General features: G+C 50.5%; 1 protein-coding gene across 1 annotated transcript in view; it reads left to right on the forward strand.

Moving 5' to 3' along the window:
- The first annotated feature begins 10,039 nt into the window (after positions 1-10,039).
- RRBP1 (ribosome binding protein 1) overlaps positions 10,040-18,428 on the forward strand; it is a 73,226-nt gene continuing 64,837 nt past the window's right edge. Inside the window, exon 1 of the mRNA XM_067292639.1 lies at positions 10,040-10,101. The gene's annotated coding sequence lies outside the window, so the exon portion shown is untranslated. The remainder of the gene's footprint in view (positions 10,102-18,428) is intronic.

The raw sequence follows: 18,428 nt of genomic DNA on the forward strand, positions 1-18,428 counted from the left end.
CCCATGGGGCATCTAGGACAAGCCACCCAACTTTTAGTGGTCTCTTCCACGTTCCTGATGGGTCTGGCCCCTTTGAGCAGGGGGAGCTGTGGCTGGGCTCTGCCTGTGGGCAGACCAAGCGGTGGGACCCTGATCCTTCTTGTCTGCCTTGTCAGCCCCACGAGTGGGCCCTTTGCAGGCCCTCTGAACCTGAGGGGCTCTTTGCTTTGCAGGGCTCTGTGGCCAGATCCATGCTGAGTAGGAGAGAAAGGAGGAGGCACTGCCAGGGTTTGAGCTGCCTGCAATCAGTGTCTGTGCTAGTTATGGGAGAGACTTCTGCAGAGCTGGGCCAAAGAAAACAGGTTTATCCCCTGGGCCAGGAACTGCAGGGGATGTTTAAAGGAGCAGAGATGCAATGCTACAGTGAACCAGGGTGGATTGAAGCGTGAAAAATGGAGAAGAGACAGTTAGAACTGGGCCCATAGCGCTGGAACAAATTGAGGATCCTGCTGGCTGCAGGACTGATGTGTGTCAAGGCTTCCCATCAAAGCATTTAGAGGTGGATGCCTCTGTATCTGTGACCCTTGCATTTGCTGTTGGGAGAGTGTACACATGCCAGCCACTTGGTGCCCATATGGAACACGAGCTTGTGTTGCTTGGTGGGAGGAGAGGGTAGTGGAAACCTTTGCTCCAGCCTGAAAGTCCCCATGGGCTCCACCGTGGCCTGTATCCCTGCCTGGTTGCTCAGCTAGGCCTTCTGTGCTTCCCCTGTTGGGTTATGCAAGGTGTTCTCCCAGTATGTTTTTTTGTTGCCCTGAATGAGTGAGGCCAGAAATCTGATATGTGAAAGCAATATCACGGCTGATTTCCTTGGGTTGGCAAGTACAAGAATTGGAAAATAACTTGGCATGTTTCAGTGAGGTGCTTCTCTTAGCATAGCACTAGATCGGGGAATGAGAAGCAGAGAGTTGAGGGTGATCAGCTGTGACAAGGACACTGCAGCAGGTGGGAGAGGTTTCTCTTTAATATGAGCATTTCCATACTTCAAGGTCCTACTGTAAATTTGGGAGGAATATCCTCCTTTGAGTCAAGAGCTGGTGAAATTGTCCCTGTTAAACATCAGAAGCAGGCCCAGCTTCTTTGTCCGCTGCTCCTCTTGTCACTGTGACTTGCTTTCCAGCTTCCTCATTCACGTGGGCCTTGTGTGGGGCAGGTGGACATAGGTGCCTTTCTGCCCATTCCTGGCAAGGAAAAACCCCAGGAAACCAGCCCGAGGCTTTGGGTGTCTGCAAAGGTCAGATTAAAGATGAAATCAGGAGGGAGCCTGCAAAAACTGGAGTGAAAGTGTTCACTACCCCAGAATGCCTGTGCTTAGGTCTCCAAATGCAGAAATGAACATGCAGGCCACTTCCACAAGTAAGTTAAGGGTAGGCAGTAGTGTTTTGTGGCCCAGCTGGCAGAGTTTCACCAAGTCCATATTTTTAGAGTTTTTTTACCTCCAGAGCAGAGAGGCCATATCCATGGTGCCTGCTGGAAATGTTCTCTGGCCCACGCTGCATCCCAAATCTGGGATATCTGCAGGATGAAGCTACTTGGCATGGGTTGAAACTGCACCGTGGACCATCCTAACAATAACAGCTCCAGTTCCCAGCAAAGATCCCTGGCACATTTAGTGAAATTGTCTCGTCCTTCCTTTGCTCTCCCCTCCCTCCCTCCTTTGATACAGTGAGAGGCTGTTTTGTTCTTGATGGTGCGTGTGAGGTCAGGAGAATGTCCCAGCTCTGAGACTTGCTGGACAAAGAAGAGACTGAACATACCTAAAGGAGGGCATTTTTGGTATTTTAGCACTGACTGGGAGGTGATGATGGGGATTCCTGTGGTTGCATGTCTCTCCTGCAATGGTGCCAGCCTTTCCTGCTGGCCAGCAGACTTGCGGCAGTCTGCTGGGCAATGATGCCCAGTGTGGGGTGTTGTGATGAGACAGCTGGTGTATGGAGAGGCTGGGATGCTGAAAAACCTCCAATATCTAGGCCTGGTTAACGTGATTGCTTCTCCCACCCTTGGCTGGGTCTGGATCAGTATGTCAGCTTTAAACTGTATGCCTTCAAATCAGCCTATGAAAAATGCTTTGCTGCTGAATCTAGGATTTCCTGGGTCTCCGTGGCAGGCCCACGGCACAGGCAGCCTGGCAGGTTTGTTCACTGCTCAGCAGCACCCACAAACACAATATCTAGCAGAGCTCCCGCCTTTGCCTTGTCTGTAAATATTTGTATCCTTTCCTTGCCATCAGCAGCCTGATATTTGCACATGGAGAAGGTAACAGATGTCACGGGAATTAATTTTCTGTGCAACTCATTCACGGGAGCTGCGTAGGAAGGTTTCTCGGTGGGGCTGCAGGGTAGCTAAGTGGAACAGGCAGTGGTATTTCCTTGTGGTGGATAATGCTGCCAAGGGGCATGTTCTCAGGCACGTTCACCTTGGGATTTATGGAGCACCGAGCTTTTCTAGCAACTGCCCATGAAGTAAGAGATGCTTTCAATTTGAAATATCAGTGTTTGTAGGCTACTCTGCTCTGGAAGAAAGAATAACAGGGCTCTTTGTTAGTTGACAATGTGTTTAATCTCTCTTCTCATCTTTAATGCCTTCCTGAGTCACGTAGTTCCAGTGCTTCTTTTTTCTAAAGCTCACCTGAAACCGAGCAGGGAACTGGCCAAGGCTAAAAATAACCCAGCAAAAACCATGGCTGAGGTGGTGCTGCTGACACCGCTTGTGAAACTGTGGCCTTGGTCAGAGAAGTTGGATAGCCTTTCCAGGAACTGCTCTAGGTTTTTCAGGTACAGGCATATTTTGTCTGAAAAGCTGCAAGGCTGATACCAGAAAGAATGTTGGTTTTTTGTTTTTTGGTTTTTTTTAGAAATATATTTCTTTTTCTGCTGGCGCGCCTGTTCTTGAAGGTAATAACAGCACATTTCAGATCAAGAAATTCCCCACACACACCCAGCGTTCGCCAAAATGAGTGTGAATGATGCACCAGCTCTTGTCTGGTATCTGATGATCCATTTTCTTTTCAAGTTGCTGGTATGATGTTTGCCCATGTTAGAAGGACTCACATAGAGCCTGAAACTATTTTGATCTACTGCAAGTGAGGGGAGCAACAGAAGAGAATTAAACAATATTAGCCCCAGAAGAGACAGGAGGCAGCTGGCACTTTTACTGATAGGTTCCTTCCTCCTCTATGGTGATGTCTGCATGCTGTGCATTCCCGCTTCCTCAGGAAGAACAACCAGGCACTATTTTTTTTTTTTTTCAATGACCACAATAATGCTTTTATTAATGGCTTTGCTGTGTTGAAAGGGGTGGTACTGGCCATGTGGAAATGGGCCTCGCTGCCACTCTTATGGGCTTAGTCTCCAGCCTTGCCTGATGGGGCCATGTTGTGCCCTCATCTCTTGCCTGTCTCAGGGCAGTGGAAGAAGGTCTTTTTTCCCATTTCTCACCTTCCATGTGTGTTTGACCTGGGGGGATCTGGGTGGAGAACCGGCTTTTCTCCCTCTCCAACGTGGGGGAAAGGACAGACTGGTCTGTGCACAAAAAGCAGGCCCAGTCCACATGTGCTGTGAAGTGAAATGAGGCCAGTTTGTCTCAAGCCTAGTTGCCATGTGACTTGACCTTGACTGGACAATGGTCTCCAGCCTTGTCTTATTTAGGATTGTAGGAAGCATGGAAATCCTTGGGAATAGCTGGAAATGTTATTACCATCCTTTGGCAGGGTCTCCTCTTCCAGAGGAGACTAGGGTCGATCCCAGAGTGTGCTGGAGGATATAAACTTTCTTACTCTTGTTCTCCAGTAGGAGAACGTGCTGCCTCCATCCTGTTCAGACTCCCAGCAGGCTGGGCAGCATCTTCTAGCATGATTGAGCTGAATTGCCCCATTGCCTCTCTCTCTGTGCCATGTATATCTGCCATCCAGTGCAGCCACTTCCACCACTGCCAAACCAGATGCCAAACCAAGGGAAGTCATGATTTCATGCAGAGAGGAACTGTGCCCATTTATGTTCCTTGTTTCTTTCTCAGCCGGGTTGCTCTGTGCCCATCTTTGATGGGTGCAGATCAGGGAGATACAAATCTTTTGGCTATATGCGTGTCATGTTGGTGCTTCGGTGTTTGTGGGAGACCTTGTTTTACTCCCAAAAGAGAAAGTAAGGCCCTGTTGGGATGGATGCTGGAAAAAACCATTCCTTCAGTACACCCCACCTTAGTATCTCTTTGCATGTTTTTAGAGGAGAGAGCTGAGATTTCCCAAGGAATACAAGGGAATTAGAAGCCTGAGTCTCACTGAGAACAACATAGCGCCTACCTCCTTTTGGCCTGTTTCAGTAGCTCATGCATTTGGTCTCTGATATATTTGGAAAACCAGATGCATAGCGTAGGCAGAAATTCACCTCTGGGTGCGGTGGGCTTTGAATGTGGCCAGCTACCTACTAGAAACATTTTCCCTGACTCAGTTAAAGATGTGAAGTGTCTGGTGTGTATATGTGAGTGGGTGCTTCTCGGCAAATGCAAAACATAGCTGGTGTCTGGGCTGAGATGTCCTCGTATCTCGTGATGGTCTGGCATGATGCTACTAGTGGCCACCACCGACCCTAGCAATGACTGCAGCTGAAATCCCTATAGAGACAACTGCCACGCACCTCCCCAGAAGCAGAAGCATTTCAGGGCTGGGCAAAGAAACCTGGCATCAACAGCTGCTGTGCTGTGCTCTCCTCCAGAGGCTACCAGTTCCTTAAAACACAATCCATCTGTTCTCAGCCCGAAAGCTGTTTAAGATAGGGGCTGCCTTTGTCTTATGTGTTTGAACAGTGTTGCAGAAAGGGGTCCTGGCCTAAGGCACGACAACAAGAGCAGCACTAAACTTCTGGTGAAATGGCTGTCTCCTAGCTCTCGAGGGAAACTGAATATTTGTGTCTTTTTAAGCATGTGGAGAAAGAAACCATCACAATCACAGAAGTGCGTCTGCTCGGTTTAGAAATGTGTTACTATCCCCTTGCACAGCTGCTATCTTAGCATCTCGGGTACTGCTAAACCATCTCTTTCCACCAGATCTTTTTTCATGATGCTTTTTCCTGTCATATTCTAAGTTTCTTAGGGTCTTATGCTTTTCTGGAGGTATGTTGAAGGAGTTGAGGTTTTTGTCCATTCCTCTGTGTGGTCCTTACTTAACCAGATTTCAAGGCTTGCTCTCTAGAACTAAGTAAGGGTAACGGTGCTGCTTGTCACATGACACATCCTATGCTCTCTCCTATCCTGTGCCATGTTCTTGCCCTGGACTTGAGGCTGTGGTGTCAGGGCTCCTGCTAACCACATCAAAAATATCCTGGCCCAATGATGCAGGGCACTAATTACCGACACAAAGTCACTTCTCTGGTTCAAATTTGTTAAATACTTTTGGCAGGCTAACTTGAGGGCCTTTTGCCGGATCAGGAACTGCCTATATCTGTATCCTGCTAATTTCATGCCAGACCACTTACTCTCTTTTCCTGCACAAAGACAACATAAACTCTATAGCCATGGCTAACTGGGTAGAAATTAGATCTTCTGCTCATGCAAGACCTCCATCAAATGTATGCTGTTGAGTGGTCTGGTGTACAGGTGCTATGTTAATGGTCATGGAGGTGTAGCCTGACCTCTTGGACACTCTTCCTATGTGTTGATATAGCCTGCCAGGACAGGAGACTTGGTATAATCCTGTCTCAAGACAGGCAATGTTGCTCCATTGGTCTGTCTTCTCTGCAGGTTAGGGTGTAGGTGCAGACAGTTACCATGGCTCAGCTGAGATGTGATAATTGACTAAGTCCCCGCAGTTTGTAGTGTCTGAAATCAATTCTTTCTTTCACTGTGAAATTATTGCTATATAATTTCACTTTACAAGCTCCCAAATAGGCACATCTGTCAGATTTTGACATTTTCAGTGTTCTTGTGTATGATTTTCTTTTTATTGAGCAGGGTTTTTACGAAACAAACATCTAAATAACCATCTCAATTAAAAGTACATCTAAAGGTCAGCTTGTCTAAAGTATTTTGGGGGAATGTTTTAAGCTAAAAACAGCATATAAAAAAAATCAGCAGTGTGTATGATCACAAAAAACGTGATCAACTTACCTTGCTCTCTGCATGGTGGCAGAGAGAAGCTGTGATTCGATTTACTTTCATCCTTCTTGGCTATGTCTACATGGATAACTTAACCTGTTTTCAAACACTAGAAAAATATGACTTAAGACACCTTCTGTGTATACATAAAACTCAAGTCACAAAGCTTGTGCTCTGACCTTCCTTTCATACTGGCTCTGCTCTCCAGGCCAGTGATCTGGCGTGCCACATCATCCCACAGGAGTGTAAGAAGGAGGACTGGCCAGGGGCATCTCTTAATCAAGTTATGATCCTCAGAAAGGCTGTCCCTGCAGCCCCACTTATACAGCAAGCTATCTACCAGCTGTGTGGGCAGGTTTAACGCGTAAGTCGTGTGGTGTGGAGGCAAATTTAGTGCACTTGAAAACTGAGCTAAGCCTGAGGGCTGTAGAGTAAGTCCATGGAGACCAGCTGTTGTGACAGTGGATAAATGACTAGGAAGCAAAAAACACTATTTCCCTGTTTCAGAGACAGAAAAATCTCTCTCTGTGTTTCCTGCCTTGGGCCCTGCAGTGTGAGGAGCTGTGGGGTTGCATGTCGGGCTGTGATTTTTATGATGGGATCAAGACAGGAGTAACTGCCTTTGCTTCAGCCCTGAAAGGATGGAAAAGCCCACATCTTTGTTTTTCAAGGGTGCCAAATATGTGTCCTTGGCTTTCAAACTGGCAGGCAATGTGGCAGTGAGAGGCTCAAAGGCCACGGGAGGATGTTCAAAGAGTTAAGCAGTGTGGACATAAGGAATGATCTGTGATGTTGCTTTTGTGATTCAAAGAGGGAAAAATGGGCCCTCCCTCTCAGATGTTTTCCTCTGTCCAAAAATGGCTAAACAGGCTCCATGAAAAAAACAGAGGAGACATTATTCATATTCTCTGGAGTAATTGTATTTAAAAGCCCAGACTTAAAGGGGTTGCTTGCAAGAAATTAAATATGACTATGAAAGGAGTTCCCCTTCTGCAGGAAAGCTGACTGTGATTTTGGTAATGAAAGACGAGCTGGGCACTAGCTGGAGAGAAAGGCAAGACCATGTAAGAGATGGATATTAACAAATGCAGGCAATCTATTAGTCATCACAGATTATTAAACACAGGAGGCTAGTTTGTCTTCTTTATTTTATGAGGAATCACTTTCATGCACAGTAATCACTCAGCTGGGTTTATAACATCTCCCAAGCACACAGGTTAATGATATCAACTCTGATCCAAAACCCGTTCAAGTCAACAGGAGACTTTCTACTGACTTTCAGCACACTTTGGAGCATGACCAAAGTTAGTTTAATAAGCTGTTTTAATACATCCTGTGATCCTTCTGCAGCCAAACACTGTAATGTCTTTTCTGGACCAGGATTGCAGGCACTTCCTACATCGTGTTTTGGTGGCAGAATCTGCCTGTTGTGAAAAACATGAGACTGGTTTGCAACAAACACGTTGGTGTAGAGGAAAATCACTCCTGCCTCATCTTCAAACCCTCCTGCAAGAGATCACAAAGAATATAGCTCTGAGACCTTGGAATGAGGAAGGGAAAGGAAAAAGAGAAAGAAAAATTTAAAAGGAAAAGAGGAAGGAAGACTGAAGATGATTGCCAGTGTCAATACACAGTGGTGCAGGAAGGAAAACTCGATGGCTAATAAACTCTTGGTTGCAGTTCTTTCTCTCCACCTCCAGCCAGCAGGAGCTGCAAACAGCATGGGGCAAATCTTTGGCTTGGGTAAATTGCCACCTCCCCCTCCAGTCTGGTCCAGAGCTGGAGAAAGGTCCACCCAACTCTGCTCGCTGCCCGAAAACAGGATTTCAAGAAGGCTGGGCTGTGCAGAGCAGGGCCACCCTTCTTGTCCTAGGGGATAATCAGAAAGATCCCTGTAGGCCAAGAATGACCAGGCATAGGTGGGACTAAGAGAACAGGAAGGTACATTAAATGTGATCACTTTTAAGCATCTCCTAAATGCCCCGAAGCCTCAAAGCCATGTGAAGAACTGGAGGTTTCCCCTCATTTTACATCATTCAGAGAATCCCACTATTCTGAGATGAGTCTTCTTCAACAAAAACCCATCTACAGCATCTGCCCAGCCTATGGAAGTCTCCCTTTGTGCAAACAAGTTTGAACAAAACCTGCAAAAGTCCTGCTGCTGCTGAGCTGGGTGATGCCTTGCCTCAGGTTTAAGTGGATCTTGCTTTTCCCAAAGCACAGCTAACATGGACCTGTGTTAGCAGGTTCTGAAGAGGTAGGTCCTTGAGATAAGTGCTAAAGGGAAGAGTTCCCAAGGGAGACAGTAGGATCATAGGCTGCTCATAGCAGCTAATCTGGAAAAGAGTAGGCTGAGGGCTATCACACAGCAGCCAAACATTGGTAAAGGACAGACATTGGGCATCTATCCCATCAGACTCTGCACCCCTGTGGGGTGGGGATGGCTTGTTTTCAAATCTCAGTTCTGCTTGAGGTGAAGTTTTCCACACCCGGGAGAGTGCCTGAGCTACCAAAGAGGTCTTGGACAGCCAGAGCATCCCTACTGAGAACAGTTTAGACTGTGTAAAAAGTAAGTATTAGGAGAGGAAGTGGGGGAAGAGAGAAAATAATCAATGGCACGGATGGAGGAGGCACTCTGAAGCATGAAGGATATTTTGGTCACTTTGGGTGGGAGTTTCTCATTCCCCTTGGGCCGAATGACTTTCCAGGTGAGTGAGAGGGAGGAGGCTGGATTTCTTCATCTCTGAAGTCAGGGCTGACCTTGCTTAGACATTTACATAAAGGAGAGAGCTCCCAGGTGGGTATCCCACACAGAGACTGGGAGGCCTCCCTCCTGGCCTCAGGTTTGATGGTAATCTTCTTTTGCGGGGTAAGGATTAAGCTCTTCTCCTTGGTAGCTTCTGAAAATGCCAGGCCTGGGCACCTCGTTCTCCTTTGTGTTGCCTGGACAGCAATGTTTCAGCTTCTCTGTATTGAGCCTATGTCTCTTCATGGCTTTCTCCCTGCAGAGCTGGATCCCCTGTGCAGGAAGCCAAACTCGGGACATTTGAGTTGCAGGCTTCTTCCCCAGTACGTTTCCAGAAAAGCCTGTTGGTAAAATGCAGCTTTTAGGAGTGTGTGATGGAGCAGGGTCTCCTTGCTGCAGGGTCCCACTGGAGCACGTCAGGAGGGTTGCAGCCCCTCAGTCAGTTTGCACAGAGCTGCAGGTGCCTTGGGAAGCAGGCTGTGCACACCTAACGCAGGAAGCGCTCCGTCCTGGTACCTGCGTGCTCGCTAGTTGGTCCTGGCATCTTTGAGGGCTTTGTGCGAGGCTGTCAGGAGTGGTTTTCCCATGTTGGTGCTGCGTGAAGGCTACAGGTCAGGTCTGCACAGAGGGTTCAGCTGGACCATGATGTTCAGTGTGTTTGTGCCTGCAGGTTTCCTGAGCTGTTTCCTGTCTGACCTTTGTGTTTGCTGTGCGCCTGGAATTAAATACATATATACATACGTATGCCTGTTTGTACAGAGAGGTGTTAAAAAACACTCCCCTGACCTGCGGGGCTTGACTTTATTTTCCATTTTTGAGGAAAAGAAAAGAAGCACCAAAATGGAGCATATTTTAAGGTAATCTTGATTACTAAGTGTTCGTTTGGAGCAAACTTAAACCAACAGAAAAACCGGCCACTTTCTCCCTAACTAGAGGCTGGCTCCGAGTAGCATAGACCACCCTACAAAATTGACTGGATCGTTCTTTTTAGATGAAGCTTTGCCCAGAAATCCTCCCGTGGAGGGGGGAGTACTTGTGGCTTTCCTGTGAAGCGCAGCCAGCCAGGACAGGTTTATGAAGTTAAGCAGGAGTGTGCTTAAGGGGAGGGAAAGTATTTGATTTGCCTGGGCTTTTCCTTGCAAGGAAATGCAGTTCAAGAAGAGCCCTGCGAGAGATGGATGCCAGGAATTGGGGAGCAGAGCACAGTGAATTCAAGCAGTTACAGAGAGGTAAGAATTGCAGCAGGGTTGATTTAGATTCAGGGCAGTAAAGTGGCTTAGAGCCGACAGGAAGGCATCAGGGGATGATTCAGCTGGCTGTACCCTATGTCAGATGCCCATGATACATTGCAATCTGTTCAGAGTTTTGTGAAACAGTTTATCCAGTAGGAAATCCAGGTTTGGTCCACCTGAAACTACCCAGCTTGTATTTGCCAAATTGTTTCAGCGGAGCCTTTTTTGGGGGGTGGCTAAGATGGAGGGGCTCTGGCAGGCTGGTCTGGTCTTTACCTGATTGCTTGTGGTTTAGAGCAGGCCTGTCTGCACACCTGGAGATACCTGGCCAGTGCTGGACTGTGTCCCCAGAGCTCAACACTGAAACAAAAATAGGAGGGGTGGGAGGGTGGCTGAGCCACAAATCACTGTGCCCCAGTGTCATGGCCCAGCAGTTTTGCGGCGCTTCCTCCCCGTTGTGCCCTGGTGCTCGAGTGCATTGGGCAGAGCATCCTACTGAGGGCAGTGAATTCCTGGCCCTTGGAAATCGAAGGGAAGAGCTGGCTTTAAAGTAGCTTGTTCAGTTTAGACTCATTCCAGCTTGTCTTAGTGGCCATCCCCGGCAAGGGAGGAGAGCCTGTCCTCTCAGCTTGCCAGCACTTGCTGCAGGTTTTTGTTCTTGTTTTTGTTTTGTTTTGTTTTTGAAATTCACCCCCTTCCCTTTATGGCTTGGGAGCTTTTGGATGGGCACAGCCAAAATGTGCTGTTTGGAGTATTCTTGCAGTAGGGGCAAAGTGGCTGTGGCCAACGAAAGCTGTTGCAAATGCTTAAGTCCGCTTAGCTCTTTGAAGCCTTCTGCTTGGTGATCAAGACTGTGGGCCTTCAGTGGACATCAAACGCAAGTTGTTGAGCTCAGTATCTATGTAAAGGCTGAAAATTTTCGGCCTGTTCTGACTAGGAAGATCAATATTGAAATCTGTGATGCTTGAAGGAGGAACATGACCCACGGATGAGTTCAGGTGGGATCATGGCAGGAGTAGCTGTTGTGTCGGATGGAAATATCACTTCTTGTCTGAGAATGCCCATGATGTCCATGGAGAAAGAAATCAGGGTGATTTGGCTTCAGGCCCAGCCTGTCAGAGTGACATGTGGTCAAACAGTGCAAACTAAAGCCCTAGTCTTTGTAAGATCTTATTGAGAGAAAGTTTTAGCACAGGAACAGGAAAAATCAATGCCTGCTCAGTGCTGACGCCAATTTGCAAGTTGGTTCTTGGTGCTTGCCCTGGGTTTAGACTCTCAGAAGAGTGTCGTGGTGACTTTTGCTGAGTCTCTGCAATTAGTTAGTATGCCTTTGAATATGCTGTAAGAGAAAGGAAGAGGAAAAGACCAAGTTAGGAAGGCAGGAAAGAAGTTTGGAGAATGAATCTCCTGCCTTCATTGGCTCTTTTTTTCTGAGCTTAATTTATTCTTTTCCCAACTTGCAGACTGCTAAGCTGTTTGTTTTGTTTTGTCTTTCGATATGAAAAGGGGATTTCTAAATGAAGCTGGCCAGTTATTTAGGTGTGTCACTCGGCCTTCATAACAGTGAAGACATAGTGCTCCCAGCTGTTGAACTTGCACAGCTGGGTGCAGGTGGGGTGCTCAAGGACTTTGTTTATTTATTTATTTATTTATTTTGGCTCAAAGTCTCCTGTTTCCATCTATTTTAAATCAGCTGCTGCTTTATCCTGCCGGAGCTAACGGGCATATAAGGGAGCATGTACCTGTGGGCATGTGCAGGGTAAAAGAGTCAGGAGTATGTTTCTCCAACCCATCCCGTATTCCTACCTTCACGGAGGCTTCGAATAGGACCTTTTCCCACCTTTATCATGTTCTGCATTTTATTTTGTTTGTATATCGCTACGTCTTAAGAGTTCTTGGTAGCCTGAAATTGCAGTGTGTATCTCTAGCTCTTCTCCCTGCCTGCTAGCGATGTGCATCGTGTCACTGGAGGAAGGTTGGTTTTCCATTTTGCCTTTAGGGGCTTGGACTGCACTTTTCAGAGGAGCTAAAGAGAATCAGTACCTCAATCCCTTTGGCATTGTCAAAACTTCTGATCTGGGAGCATCACAGTGCTACCAGCTCAGTGTCAAAAGAATTTGGGAGTCAAAATTGTCAAATTGGTATAAAATGTTGAGGAAAAAAAAAAAGTTGAAAAATGCTGACATTGACTTTTTGCAGATTTTTCTCTGGGACCTAGAAGGGCAGAAGAGTGTGTGTTATATCTGTGTCACTTTAAACAAAAGCTGTGATTTCTTTGCAGTCTCCTGGCTCTGGATGCTGAGGCTTTAAGGAGAAAAAAAACATCAGATACCGTGATAGCCATGAGTATTACAAGCTACAAGATACCTTCCATTTTTGCCCCCCTTTTCCTGTAAAAGGAAGCAGGTGGAAACCTGTGCTTCTTTATGTCAAAAATAGATTTGAAAGCTTTTGGGGCAGAAGATAAAAACCTGAGGCAGATTTCACACAAGCCCTCCATGCCCCTTTCATGGGGCTGCCCCTTTCCCTAGCCAACTTGGGTATTTTTCACAATATCGCCTGTTTTGTAGAATAGCTGCATCTGTGGGGGAAGAAATACATCGAGGGAATTTTTTTTTGACTTTTACAGCTGTTAGCAGAGGCTCTGTCTCAGAGCTGCAGTATTTCCTGACAAGCCGACAGCCTTTATGGTCTTACATAGCGGTGGGAAAAGCTTGTCTGATGGACGCTGGCTCTCCGCTGTTTTCAGATGGCTGGGAGTTTCTGAGCAGACATGGGTTTCTCCGTCTCCTCTAGCCGCTGCCAGCCCCAGCCCTCTTGCAGGCGCTGGGCTAGCAGCCCGGTGACTCTGAGATGACTCATTCCTCGGTGCCTGGCCGAGGCAGGGAGGCCAGCAGCAGCCCCCAACCTGCGCACGAACAGACTCGGCTTTGTGCTGGGCAGCTTAAAGGAGCTTTATGACTCCTCTCGGCACGGCGCAAGCCACAGCTCCCGCACAGGCCCCTCTTTGTGGGGGGTGACGTGATCCCGGGGCGGACGCGAGGCAGGGCTGGAGGTGAAGAACATATTGCACATCAGGTTTTCCATTTGGCTGAGCAAGTGCAGGAAGCTGCTGAGCTGGAGCTGGGCAGCAGCATCTCGCAACCCTGGCAGGGTGCTGGAGCATACAGCTTGCACGGGATGAGTTACTTGAGGTGAATGTGCCTGGCTGGAGGCAAACTGAGCTGCATCCAGCTCCAGAAACATTTTCAACAGACTAGCCTTTTGTGGAGAGCAGTATAGGATGATCCTGATAGCATTTTGCCAGGAGGAAAAAGGGTCTCTAGACTGATGCATGTTAAGAAACAAATAATTGATGTTCATTTGCACTGATGCATGGGTGCTTTTCAGGAATCGGGGCCTCTTTAGCCCTGCGGGAACGGGGAAGGCAAACGTTTAATGCTGAGACTGAATATTTACTGCAGAGTCCTCTTCTGCTTTGAATGTTGTGGGGGTGTGTGTGTGTGGGGGTCCGACTTCTTGTTAGTCCTAGTCTTCCAGGTCTGCCATGTGCCATGTTGTACCAGCCACTGTGCTGCCTAGACATGCGGTGGGATGGACCCTGCCCTGGGAGCTGTCTGGGTCAGTCTAAGGGAGCAAAGTTGGGAGAGGGTGAGAGAAGGGATGGGGAAATGAAGCTCTCAGGGCTCCTAACTCTCATTGCTTTCAAGGGGAAGTAGGTGCCATTAAGGGTCTGGGCTCAGCCCTGAGCTTGAGGGTGGTCCTTGAAAGGCTGAAGGCATGTCAGAGCCACCAAACCCCTTGTTAGGTGTTGATGACTGCAGTTGTGTCCTCCAAGCTTCCTATGCAGCTGTGTTGCATTCAGGCACCTGTGGTCCCCAGTAAAGCTGGCTTGACTAGCAATGTCTCTTAGTGTTACAGCCTTGGTTGGATTGGGCAGCTCAGTCACTGTCTTGTATCAGGATGCACAAACATGGCCTTTTCCGGCATGCTTGGACCAAGAACCCAAGCTGGCAGACTGGGCTCTCCGCAGGAACGGCAGCAGGAGCTGGTGGAGTGGCCCGTGATGGGGATGTGGCATCCAGCACCTCAGCCCCCCTGGATTTGCGACTCTGTGGGCTCTGAACGGAGGGAGTCATATATATTCTGCTCCACCAACCATGAAGATTACCACTTGCAGCTCTGTTTCTTGTAAGCTGGTACAATAAGTCCCAGAAATGATCAGGGAATACTTAGTATTGTGCACCTTCCCAAGAGTCTGGAGAAAGGAAGACTTTCCCTTGGTGGAGGAGGACTGGGTTAGGGATCACTTAAGCAAACAGGACACACACAAGTCCATGGGCCCTGATGGGATGCACCCACGAGTGCTGCTAGGAGCTGGCTGATGTCATTGCAAGGCCACTCTCAATCATCTTGGAAAGGTCATGGTGAGCAGGAGAGGTGCCTGAGGGCTGAAAGAAAGCCAGTGTCACTCCAGTCTTGCAAAAGGGCAAGAAGGAGGACCCAGGGAACTACAGGACGGTCAGCCTCACCTTGATCCCTGGAAAGGTGATGGAACAGCTCATCCTGGACACCATCTCCAAGCATATGAAGGATAAGAAGGTGATCAGGAGTAGTCAGCATGGCTTCACCAAGGGGAAATCATGCTTAACCTTAACTTGATAGCCTTCTTGGAAGGAAGGACTGGCTGGGTAGATGAGGGGACAGCAGTGGATGTTATCTCCCTTGACTTCAGGGAGGCTTTTGAGGTGGACTCTCATTACATCCTCATAGGCAAGCTCAGGAAATGTGGGCTAGATGAGCAGCCAGTGAGGTGGATTGGAAACTGGCTGGATGGCAGAGCTCAGAGGGCTCTGTGATCAGTGGTGCAAACTCTAGTTGGAGGCCTGTAGCTAGTGGTGTGCCCCTGGGGTCAATAGTGTCTCCAATCCGGCTCCACTTATTCATCAATGACCTGGATGAAGGGACAGAGGGCACCCTCAGCAAGTTTGCTGATGATGCAAAACTGGGTGGAGTGGCTGACACACCTGAGGGCTGTGCTGCTGTTCAGAGAGACCTCAACAAGCTGGAGAGATAGTCAGAGAGGAACCTCCTGAAGTTCAACAAAGGCAAGTGCAGGATGCTGTCCTTAAGGAGGAATAACACCATGCCCCAGGACAGGCTGGGGGATGACCTGCTGGAAAGCAGCTCTGTGGAGAAGGACCTGGGAGTCCCTCTTCCCCAATGCAATAGGCAAACACAAAGAGGCACTCAGCTAGCATCATTTCTTTAATACAATGTGTCCTGCTTTGAAACAAGTTGACAAGAAGATTGTTTCTCCTGAGCAGTGGGAATGCCCACAGCTGACGCCGGCACGCTCGCCTCCACCGCCAAGACGCACGGCCTGGGGACACCGTCGGGAGCTCCTCGACGCCATCGGGAGCTGCTCAGCACCATGCTCGGCCACCAGACAAAGGAGAAGGAGGAGCGAGGCCATCAGTGGCTGATGCCAGTGCCAGCCCACCAAGAAACAAGCCCCGTCACCCAAAGTGCCTGGCCCCAGGGGATGCCCTTTTTGCTGCCCTGGGGCACTCCATGGAGATGCCCAAGGCACCAGGCGGGAGCACCCAGAAGGGCCCTGGCGACTCTCCTGGCCCTCCCGCACACCTACGCCTCCCCCAACTGGCCCGGCACGCAGCCGCTGACCTCGCATGCCGCACAGGCCCCCTTCGCACGCCAAGGCTGCTGTCAGCGCCTGCGCACCACCAAGCCGCACGGCCCCAGCATGCCCTCGGGAGCTGAGCGCCACCGCCATGCTCATGCAGCATGCAAAGCAAAGCAGGAAGGAGACCATCAGTGACTGCTGATGGGCTCCAGCCCCCGAGAAACAAGCCCCCCGTCACCCAAGGTGCCCGGCCCCAGGGGATGCCCTTTTTGCTGCCCTGGGACACTCCATGGAGATGCCCAAGGCACCAGGCGGGACCAGCCAGAAGGGCCCTGCCACCTCTCCCCAAACTCCCCAGCACCCCCTGCCCCCTGTGTCCAGCAACGGGGCCACGTACCTGTGCTGCGGCGAAGGCCCCCCTCCGCACACCAACGCTGCCGTTCTCGCCTCTGCGCTGCACGGCACCACACGTGCCCGGGACGTTCTCGGGAGCTGCTTGCAGCCACACTCGGCCACGGGGCAAAGGAAAAGGAGGAGCGAGGCCATCAGCGGCTGCCACCAGGCCACAGATCCCCCAGAAACAAGCCCCCCGCACCCCGATGGCCCCGCAAGACCCTCCTGGCACCGGTGTACAGGACTCCTTTGAGAGCCCCGAGGCACCAGACAGGACCACCCAAAAGGGTCCTCGGGTCTCTCCCACCCCCCCCATCACCCCCAACCCTCCGGGGCCCACCACGCGGCTGCTTACCTCTGCCACAGCACAGGCCCCCTCCACATGCCAACGCCGGCGCGCTCGCCTGCGCTGCGTGGGCCGGGCATGTCCTCGGGAGGTGCTCAGCGCCGCGCTCGGCCGCCGCACAAAGCAAAGCAAAGCAAAGCAAAGGAGGAGAGAAGTTGCCGTGAGGAAATGCCCACAGCTCCCTCTGCCCCAATGCCCAGAGACAGCTCAGCGCCCCCCGCACTACCGCAGGCCGGTGACGGTGCTGGGCCCCCCGCCAGCACGCCGGCTGCCCAGCAGGACACCAAGCCTGCAGCCAGGGCAGCCTCCCTCCACGCCGACCGGAACACGGAACTCGCTGCCACCCCGCGCAACGCTGACAATGGCCTCGGCAACAGGCACCATCTCCCCGGCAAGAGGGACAAGCGCCCCGGCCCCAGACGCACCCACCCCGCCACTGGCACGCCAACAAGCATGGCACAAGGGCCGCGCGCAGGCACACGGCCCCGCTCACAAACCCGGACACTGCTCCCGCCTCAGCCCCACCTCTCCAGTCCTTTCCAGCACTCGAGAGTTGCTCTCCCAAAGGCTTTGTAATGCAAGGACACCCCACAAGGAAGAAGGCAGGCACTCAGCTGCCATGCAAAGCAAAGAGGGAAGAAGCTGCTGCCTTGCCAAAGTGCCAAAAAAACCTCAAAGTGCCCCAAAACACCACCACACCCAATGCTAGTGCTCTGGCCCCACGTTGCCCTGTTGCCACCCTCCTTTTTCTGTCTCTTTGCCCAAAGACAGTGGCAAGGGGCAGGCTCAGCTTGGCCAGAAGAAAAAGGGCTCCGTGGGGACTCTGCACCAGGACACTTCTGCCGAAGGGCAGCAGCTCCCCCATCCATCCGCCCCCATGCTGCAGGGACAAAGCCCACGCTCGCTCTGCCCACCGCACAAAGGGGCATGAGGCGCTAATGAGAACACAACTCTCAACTCTGCAGCACGCAGAGATGTGCACAGCATGCAAGAGCTTCTGAAACGGCTCCCCCGCCAACAAGGCCTTGCCAAGAAGTCCTCTTCAGCCCTCGCCGTAGCAGTGGCATGCCAAGTGCAGCCTCAAGAGAACTGCCCCTCTCTGCTTCCACTCGCTCCTCCCAAACACACACCATGCCCACACAGACATTGGCACAAAATCGCCATGCCCCTCACAACGTTCACGCACCATCCCATAGTCACACAAGAGTTGTCTTGGGCCCCTTCAATGCATCCCCTTAGGCAGTGCTTGGCAGAGGCCTATCGAAGAGGCAGAGAAGAGCTTGCTAAGATGCCCCCTGCCTCTGCCTTCTGCTCTGCAGGCTGAAGAGTGCCAGCTCGCTCAGCCTCTCCTTGGAGGAGAGCTGCTCGCGTCCCTTGCTCATCTTTGTGGCCCTTTGCAGGCCTTGCTCCAGTCTGTCCATGGTTCTGTTGTCCTGGGGAGCCCAGAAGTGCAGCCCGGACTGCACGTGCGGCCTCAGGCGCAGGGCTGAGGAGAGCGGAAGGAGCCTGCCCTCTCCCTCTGCCTCTGCAACCTGCTGGCAATGCTCTTCGTGAGGCTTCCCAGGAGATGAGTGGCCTTGGTGGCCACAAGGGCACATTGCTGCTTCCTGGTCAGCTTGTGAAGAAAGCCTTGAGGACGCCTGCCTTTTCGGTGTCCTTTGTGCCCAGGGCCCCTGCTCCCTTTAGCAGCAGGCTCCCCTTTTGCCTCGCCTTCCTTTTGCTGCTGGTGCACGGTTAGGAGGCTTTGTGGTTGCCTTTGCTGCTGGCCCTTGCCAGGTTCAGCTCCAGGTGGCCCTTTGCTTTCCTAACGCCAGCCCTGCACTCTCAGACAGTGTCTCGAGACACTCATCCTGGGCCACCTGTCCCTCCTTCCGCCTCTTCTACACTTGGTACATTCTTGTCACGCATGTCAGATCCTTTGTGAAAGAATCAGTTGTAAGC

Source organism: Apteryx mantelli, chromosome 3 (genome assembly GCF_036417845.1).
Source record: "Apteryx mantelli isolate bAptMan1 chromosome 3, bAptMan1.hap1, whole genome shotgun sequence".
NCBI classification, from domain to species: Eukaryota; Metazoa; Chordata; class Aves; order Apterygiformes; family Apterygidae; genus Apteryx; species Apteryx mantelli.